This window comes from Mytilus galloprovincialis, chromosome 8, assembly GCF_965363235.1.
Source record: "Mytilus galloprovincialis chromosome 8, xbMytGall1.hap1.1, whole genome shotgun sequence".
Classification (NCBI taxonomy): Eukaryota; Metazoa; Mollusca; class Bivalvia; order Mytilida; family Mytilidae; genus Mytilus; species Mytilus galloprovincialis.
The window spans coordinates 92,677,996-92,687,721 of record NC_134845.1 but is presented as its reverse complement, the minus strand read 5'-3'; the positions used below and the strand labels follow the sequence as shown (position 1 = coordinate 92,687,721).

Genomic DNA, 9,726 nt, shown 5'->3' with positions numbered 1-9,726 from the left:
TTTCACTGTACACTTAGTTCACATGGACTTTTTTACAGATCTGATCAGAGCAATCGAAAACTCAGTTCGAACAAAGTTTGGGATATTCAAAAAACTAAGCTGTTGTTGGGACCAGAAGTTAGCAAATTACTTCCGTTCATACACTCAGTTACAGGATGTGACACGACCTCAAGACTGTATGGTATTGGAAAAGGTCCCGTACTCAAAAAGATGTCCGAAAATGAAGAACTTCGTCAATTAGCATTACCATTTCTTAGCAGGTGTTCATCTGTAAAAGACATTGTAAATTGTGGTGTGCAGATAATTGCTTATTTGTATGGTGGCGTTCCGCACGAAAGTCTAAACATCATTCGCTACAGAAAATTTGCAAACAAAGTACTGTCGAACTCAGTTACATTTCTACAAGTTCAAACGCTACCACCAACATCAGCTGCAGCAGAACAACACTGTAAGAGAGTGTTCTACCAAATAATAGAGTGGACAGAAGAAACAAATCTTAATCCTTTGGACTGGGGTTGGTCAATCACAAATGACAGATTGACACCTATAAAAACTACCCTTCCAGCAGCTCCGGATAAACTGTTAAACATAATAAGATGCAAGTGTAAAACAAATTGTGACACACGTAGGTGTACATGTCGAAAGCACGGTCTAGAGTGCACAATCGCCTGTTCTGAGTGCAAAGGACATTTATGTACTAACGCAGAAAAGATAGTATTTGAAGAAGACCAAAACGAATAAAACTATAATTGATATCAAAGTTCGTTTTTATTACATTATTATATTGCTCAAAAGACAAGATTGTTCAACATCTGTTATACTTGGTATTTTTTAACTAAAAGTGTTCAATTTTAAACCCCAACAATTACAATTTCTGAACGAATTTGAGGTTATCATTTTTTTTAAACGTAGAAGACTCTATTGTACAAATTGTACGAGACACATGTAAAAAATTATGTCAGATTAAAAGAGAATTTTTAAAAAATCCAGTTTTCAGCGATTTTTCACCAAAAAAGTCTCAATTTACCCCAAAATTACAATTTTCTTAACGAAATTGATGTTTATCGTTCTTTATATCATAGAAAACTCTATTCTGCAAATTTTACGAGACTTGTGTTCAAAAATTATGTCAGATAAGAAAAAAAATAATATTTTCCGGTTTTCAGCGATTTTTCATCAAAAAGCCAATATTTACCCTAAAATTACAATTTTCCCATGGTCTGACACTTGCCGATTTTTTCTATGTCAAAGATATGGGGTGATACTGCCTTGTAAGTGTAGCAGAGTGATTTTTATAATAATTTTATATATTGTAAAAATCATTTATTTAATTACTATATTTATTATAAAGCTTAATTACATATTTTGAATATTGTATATTCAGTTTAAATTATTACTTGCAAACCTTACTTTTATGTATAGTAATATTCACGTTAGTTTCTATGAATATTCATTAGGGATTTACTTAAATCATTGTATTTGATTGGCTGTTAATATTTCGCGGTCAAGTTTAATTTCCTTTGTTTTGTACCTGTACATTTCCACGGGACGATAGCCATGACAGTCCATTGAATTTATGGTCTGATTATATTGACCACATATAGTTTACCTGTAAACCTTATATATTTTGGACAACATTATTATAGAATACTGTAAGTTACTTCTTTATTAACATTTATTTATATTTTTCACGTAAATGATATTTTAGTAAAGTTTCTATTTTGCTTTGTAACGTTCTCCTCATATCGCATGTATGTAACACAAGTACACGAGATGTACATGATAGTATTTTATTAAGCTAGAAGTATATGATTTTATAATCTACGGTTTATTTGCCACGGTAGAATTGTATTGTTAATTTGCGTACATTACTATTTGATTATTGTCATGAATAGTCTATATTTTATAAATGGCGGCTTATTAAGTGAAAGACGGAAAAGTGTTTCCATTTATATAAAGTAATAGTTTTGCAGTAAATAGTTTTTACCAAGTACAAATATGAATGAGCAAAGAATATTTGTTACGTTGTATATTTTTATAATTAGAGTCCGAGTATTTATGTTCGTATTTTGGTTTCAGGACTCCATGTAATGTAATTATGTAAAACACATGATTGTGTGATGTTTATATGATGTGCCGTTAACCGTATCAGTACAACTCACTCCACAAGTGGTAAGAGTATATTTATTTATAGTTTAACTTTGTTTATATTGTATTGTAAACATGAATTACCTCCCGTTAATTTGGAGCTTTTAACGAATCGATAATATTGACATCATAAGTCTTTATGATTATTATATTTGCAACTTTATGATTGTTGTACGATATTATGTAGTTAATTATAATACGTATTATATATTTTAATGAAGTCATTATTAATAAATGTAGATGTAACATTTATTATATACCGTTTGTAAGGTAAACCAGTATTGAATACAAACACACAGATACACGTAAATTTTAAAGGTGTAATACCACCATTGATTTTTCCCTATTAGTCTTTGTTAAATTGGTACTTTTAAAAAAAATGTACAGAATTTACCTTTATTTCAACCAAAGAAATACTTTGCATGAATAAAGTTTAATCCTTTCCAGTGCTACAGTGAAAATTTCACACTACATTTCATTGCATATAAGAAAGTAACCTGCACCGGAAGTAAACAATCACATTTTTACCAGGTTATTTACTGGTTACCTGCTTTGGCAACTATGTAACCTTAACTTTCCAAAATATTTTATAAGACCATCAAATAAAAAAAGAATGATGCTTTCAGACACCCAACATACATGTTTATGACTCAGAAAAATTTAAGTGCATTGAAATGCAGGGTTAATTTTCTACAACTGTCAAATTCAAGGGAATATTTTTTTAGACCTACTTTCGTATGCAACCGGATGTGGCGTATCATGATTTGGTGGTATTACACCTAAAGAACACCTAAATGTCAAATAAACTTAATGTAATTTTTTCCCCTCCAATTGCAAGTTATTTCAAGCATAACTGCCAAGTTTTGTCTCAGTCAGATCTATAGTTTCAGAGAAAATCACTATAATGTAAGGCCATATCCTACGGCAATTTCAGTCTTATTTCTTCGACAAATCCAAATTTCAGTGTATCATTATAAAATGCAGTGTTGACTAATATCTGATCAAAAACTCATGATCTATGCATTCAAACAATTAAATAGAATACAAAAGACAACTTTTAGATGATAAACAATTTTATTGCACCTTTTAGAGTTCATTTGAAGGTCTGTTTTGGTCTGTTTTGGTCCATTTTTCCTCCTTCCTTCCTTTTTCATCAAAACTTGATATCTTTTGTCTAAAAAATAAAACAAATGTGATTATTTCCCCACAAAAATGATATAAATGTAATGTTAAATCAATAATTAAAGTGTTTTAGCTGAAAGAACTGTCTCTATAAATGTTAACAGTCTACACGGAAGTTTCTAGAAGCCCTTATGTGTAACTCGAGTTTTTAGTCTGTTCGCCTAGTGTGACAAATAACGGTTCCCTTTCAGTCAACCATTTATTGTTACTGGTATCAAAGTCTTTTTATTTACTCATAACAGTATATTTCTAATAGATTTACACAAAGTGTCCACTTTCTTGTATTTTACATTAGAAAATGGGGAGAAAGAGTAATAAAAAATACCTCAAAATGTTTTTAAAAAGGGTTATGTCCCTTGGAATGCTGGTACAAAAAATAATTGGTAAGAATTATAAAGTTTAAGTATGTGAGACTGGATTCTGATGTGTATAAATCCAGGGCAAATAAGTGTTTAGATGATTTATTGTCTGTGCAAAATGTAGATGGCACAATGGCAAATTGTAAACTTTTGCGGCCAAAAAAAAACACAAAAAACATGATGATAGTTGATACTTACTTTAATGCTGAAGTGTCATCTGCAGACCAATTCACATATAAGATTTTTCAACAGAATGCTCTTCAGAACATGTGAACACTGAAATAAAAAATTCACATGTTGTATAAACAAAACTGTTAGGGTATTATTTAAAATTTAACACAGTAAACTAAATACAGCTTTGTCTGTCCACCCATTTGACTTAGAAAACACCCGTAAACCCCCATTTCAAGGCAATTTTACCTCAAACGTGCTTTCTGTGTCTCAATCCATTCCGAATAGTCCATGTTTACAATGTATGAACTGGTTTATTAATAACTTTTAAAAATGAAAGTACAATAAGGTCACGAGTGCACATGTAGTTTCCCTAAAGAACACCTAAATGTCAAATAAACTTAATGTAATTTTTTCCCCTCCAATTGCAAGTTATTTCAAGCATAACTGCCAAGTTTTGTCTCAGTCAGATCTATAGTTTCAGAGAAAATCACTATAATGTAAGGCCATATCCTACGGCAATTTCAGTCTTATTTCTTCGACAAATCCAAATTTCAGTGTATCATTATAAAATGCAGTGTTGACTAATATCTGATCAAAAACTCATGATCTATGCATTCAAACAATTAAATAGAATACAAAAGACAACTTTTAGATGATAAACAATTTTATTGCACCTTTTAGAGTTCATTTGAAGGTCTGTTTTGGTCTGTTTTGGTCCATTTTTCCTCCTTCCTTCCTTTTTCATCAAAACTTGATATCTTTTGTCTAAAAAATAAAACAAATGTGATTATTTCCCCACAAAAATGATATAAATGTAATGTTAAATCAATAATTAAAGTGTTTTAGCTGAAAGAACTGTCTCTATAAATGTTAACAGTCTACACGGAAGTTTCTAGAAGCCCTTATGTGTAACTCGAGTTTTTAGTCTGTTCGCCTAGTGTGACAAATAACGGTTCCCTTTCAGTCAACCATTTATTGTTACTGGTATCAAAGTCTTTTTATTTACTCATAACAGTATATTTCTAATAGATTTACACAAAGTGTCCACTTTCTTGTATTTTACATTAGAAAATGGGGAGAAAGAGTAATAAAAAATACCTCAAAATGTTTTTAAAAAGGGTTATGTCCCTTGGAATGCTGGTACAAAAAATAATTGGTAAGAATTATAAAGTTTAAGTATGTGAGACTGGATTCTGATGTGTATAAATCCAGGGCAAATAAGTGTTTAGATGATTTATTGTCTGTGCAAAATGTAGATGGCACAATGGCAAATTGTAAACTTTTGCGGCCAAAAAAAAACACAAAAAACATGATGATAGTTGATACTTACTTTAATGCTGAAGTGTCATCTGCAGACCAATTCACATATAAGATTTTTCAACAGAATGCTCTTCAGAACATGTGAACACTGAAATAAAAAATTCACATGTTGTATAAACAAAACTGTTAGGGTATTATTTAAAATTTAACACAGTAAACTAAATACAGCTTTGTCTGTCCACCCATTTGACTTAGAAAACACCCGTAAACCCCCATTTCAAGGCAATTTTACCTCAAACGTGCTTTCTGTGTCTCAATCCATTCCGAATAGTCCATGTTTACAATGTATGAACTGGTTTATTAATAACTTTTAAAAAAGAAAGTACAATAAGGTCACGAGTGCACATGTAGTTTCCCTAAATAGGTGTAATACCACCATTGATTTTTCCCTATTAGTCTTTGTTAAATTGGTACTTTTAAAAAAAATGTACAGAATTTACCTTTATTTCAACCAAAGAAATACTTTGCATGAATAAAGTTTAATCCTTTCCAGTGCTACAGTGAAAATTTCACACTACATTTCATTGCATATAAGAAAGTAACCTGCACCGGAAGTAAACAATCACATTTTTACCAGGTTATTTACTGATTACCTGCTTTGGCAACTATGTAACCTTAACTTTCCAAAATATTTTATAAGACCATCAAATAAAAAAAGAATGATGCTTTCAGACACCCAACATACATGTTTATGACTCAGAAAAATTTAAGTGCATTGAAATGCAGGGTTAATTTTCTACAACTGTCAAATTCAAGGGAATATTTTTTTAGACCTACTTTCGTATGCAACCGGATGTGGCGTATCATGATTTGGTGGTATTACACCTAAAGAACACCTAAATGTCAAATAAACTTAATGTAATTTTTTCCCCTCCAATTGCAAGTTATTTCAAGCATAACTGCCAAGTTTTGTCTCAGTCAGATCTATAGTTTCAGAGAAAATCACTATAATGTAAGGCCATATCCTACGGCAATTTCAGTCTTATTTCTTCGACAAATCCAAATTTCAGTGTATCATTATAAAATGCAGTGTTGACTAATATCTGATCAAAAACTCATGATCTATGCATTCAAACAATTAAATAGAATACAAAAGACAACTTTTAGATGATAAACAATTTTATTGCACCTTTTAGAGTTCATTTGAAGGTCTGTTTTGGTCTGTTTTGGTCCATTTTTCCTCCTTCCTTCCTTTTTCATCAAAACTTGATATCTTTTGTCTAAAAAATAAAACAAATGTGATTATTTCCCCACAAAAATGATATAAATGTAATGTTAAATCAATAATTAAAGTGTTTTAGCTGAAAGAACTGTCTCTATAAATGTTAACAGTCTACACGGAAGTTTCTAGAAGCCCTTATGTGTAACTCGAGTTTTTAGTCTGTTCGCCTAGTGTGACAAATAACGGTTCCCTTTCAGTCAACCATTTATTGTTACTGGTATCAAAGTCTTTTTATTTACTCATAACAGTATATTTCTAATAGATTTACACAAAGTGTCCACTTTCTTGTATTTTACATTAGAAAATGGGGAGAAAGAGTAATAAAAAATACCTCAAAATGTTTTTAAAAAGGGTTATGTCCCTTGGAATGCTGGTACAAAAAATAATTGGTAAGAATTATAAAGTTTAAGTATGTGAGACTGGATTCTGATGTGTATAAATCCAGGGCAAATAAGTGTTTAGATGATTTATTGTCTGTGCAAAATGTAGATGGCACAATGGCAAATTGTAAACTTTTGCGGCCAAAAAAAAACACAAAAAACATGATGATAGTTGATACTTACTTTAATGCTGAAGTGTCATCTGCAGACCAATTCACATATAAGATTTTTCAACAGAATGCTCTTCAGAACATGTGAACACTGAAATAAAAAATTCACATGTTGTATAAACAAAACTGTTAGGGTATTATTTAAAATTTAACACAGTAAACTAAATACAGCTTTGTCTGTCCACCCATTTGACTTAGAAAACACCCGTAAACCCCCATTTCAAGGCAATTTTACCTCAAACGTGCTTTCTGTGTCTCAATCCATTCCGAATAGTCCATGTTTACAATGTATGAACTGGTTTATTAATAACTTTTAAAAATGAAAGTACAATAAGGTCACGAGTGCACATGTAGTTTCCCTAAAGAACACCTAAATGTCAAATAAACTTAATGTAATTTTTTCCCCTCCAATTGCAAGTTATTTCAAGCATAACTGCCAAGTTTTGTCTCAGTCAGATCTATAGTTTCAGAGAAAATCACTATAATGTAAGGCCATATCCTACGGCAATTTCAGTCTTATTTCTTCGACAAATCCAAATTTCAGTGTATCATTATAAAATGCAGTGTTGACTAATATCTGATCAAAAACTCATGATCTATGCATTCAAACAATTAAATAGAATACAAAAGACAACTTTTAGATGATAAACAATTTTATTGCACCTTTTAGAGTTCATTTGAAGGTCTGTTTTGGTCTGTTTTGGTCCATTTTTCCTCCTTCCTTCCTTTTTCATCAAAACTTGATATCTTTTGTCTAAAAAATAAAACAAATGTGATTATTTCCCCACAAAAATGATATAAATGTAATGTTAAATCAATAATTAAAGTGTTTTAGCTGAAAGAACTGTCTCTATAAATGTTAACAGTCTACACGGAAGTTTCTAGAAGCCCTTATGTGTAACTCGAGTTTTTAGTCTGTTCGCCTAGTGTGACAAATAACGGTTCCCTTTCAGTCAACCATTTATTGTTACTGGTATCAAAGTCTTTTTATTTACTCATAACAGTATATTTCTAATAGATTTACACAAAGTGTCCACTTTCTTGTATTTTACATTAGAAAATGGGGAGAAAGAGTAATAAAAAATACCTCAAAATGTTTTTAAAAAGGGTTATGTCCCTTGGAATGCTGGTACAAAAAATAATTGGTAAGAATTATAAAGTTTAAGTATGTGAGACTGGATTCTGATGTGTATAAATCCAGGGCAAATAAGTGTTTAGATGATTTATTGTCTGTGCAAAATGTAGATGGCACAATGGCAAATTGTAAACTTTTGCGGCCAAAAAAAAACACAAAAAACATGATGATAGTTGATACTTACTTTAATGCTGAAGTGTCATCTGCAGACCAATTCACATATAAGATTTTTCAACAGAATGCTCTTCAGAACATGTGAACACTGAAATAAAAAATTCACATGTTGTATAAACAAAACTGTTAGGGTATTATTTAAAATTTAACACAGTAAACTAAATACAGCTTTGTCTGTCCACCCATTTGACTTAGAAAACACCCGTAAACCCCCATTTCAAGGCAATTTTACCTCAAACGTGCTTTCTGTGTCTCAATCCATTCCGAATAGTCCATGTTTACAATGTATGAACTGGTTTATTAATAACTTTTAAAAATGAAAGTACAATAAGGTCACGAGTGCACATGTAGTTTCCCTAAAGAACACCTAAATGTCAAATAAACTTAATGTAATTTTTTCCCCTCCAATTGCAAGTTATTTCAAGCATAACTGCCAAGTTTTGTCTCAGTCAGATCTATAGTTTCAGAGAAAATCACTATAATGTAAGGCCATATCCTACGGCAATTTCAGTCTTATTTCTTCGACAAATCCAAATTTCAGTGTATCATTATAAAATGCAGTGTTGACTAATATCTGATCAAAAACTCATGATCTATGCATTCAAACAATTAAATAGAATACAAAAGACAACTTTTAGATGATAAACAATTTTATTGCACCTTTTAGAGTTCATTTGAAGGTCTGTTTTGGTCTGTTTTGGTCCATTTTTCCTCCTTCCTTCCTTTTTCATCAAAACTTGATATCTTTTGTCTAAAAAATAAAACAAATGTGATTATTTCCCCACAAAAATGATATAAATGTAATGTTAAATCAATAATTAAAGTGTTTTAGCTGAAAGAACTGTCTCTATAAATGTTAACAGTCTACACGGAAGTTTCTAGAAGCCCTTATGTGTAACTCGAGTTTTTAGTCTGTTCGCCTAGTGTGACAAATAACGGTTCCCTTTCAGTCAACCATTTATTGTTACTGGTATCAAAGTCTTTTTATTTACTCATAACAGTATATTTCTAATAGATTTACACAAAGTGTCCACTTTCTTGTATTTTACATTAGAAAATGGGGAGAAAGAGTAATAAAAAATACCTCAAAATGTTTTTAAAAAGGGTTATGTCCCTTGGAATGCTGGTACAAAAAATAATTGGTAAGAATTATAAAGTTTAAGTATGTGAGACTGGATTCTGATGTGTATAAATCCAGGGCAAATAAGTGTTTAGATGATTTATTGTCTGTGCAAAATGTAGATGGCACAATGGCAAATTGTAAACTTTTGCGGCCAAAAAAAAACACAAAAAACATGATGATAGTTGATACTTACTTTAATGCTGAAGTGTCATCTGCAGACCAATTCACATATAAGATTTTTCAACAGAATGCTCTTCAGAACATGTGAACACTGAAATAAAAAATTCACATGTTGTATAAACAAAACTGTTAGGGTATTATTTAAAATTTAACACAGTA

General features: G+C 30.9%; 1 long non-coding RNA gene across 1 annotated transcript in view; it reads left to right on the top strand.

Annotated features, from left to right (window-relative positions):
- Positions 1-1,281: 1,281 nt before the first annotated feature.
- LOC143042843 (uncharacterized) overlaps positions 1,282-9,726 on the top strand; it is a 114,253-nt gene continuing 105,808 nt past the window's right edge. The window contains exons 1-2 of the long non-coding RNA XR_012968142.1: positions 1,282-1,652; positions 2,080-2,466. This is a non-coding gene — a long non-coding RNA (uncharacterized LOC143042843). The remainder of the gene's footprint in view (positions 1,653-2,079; positions 2,467-9,726) is intronic.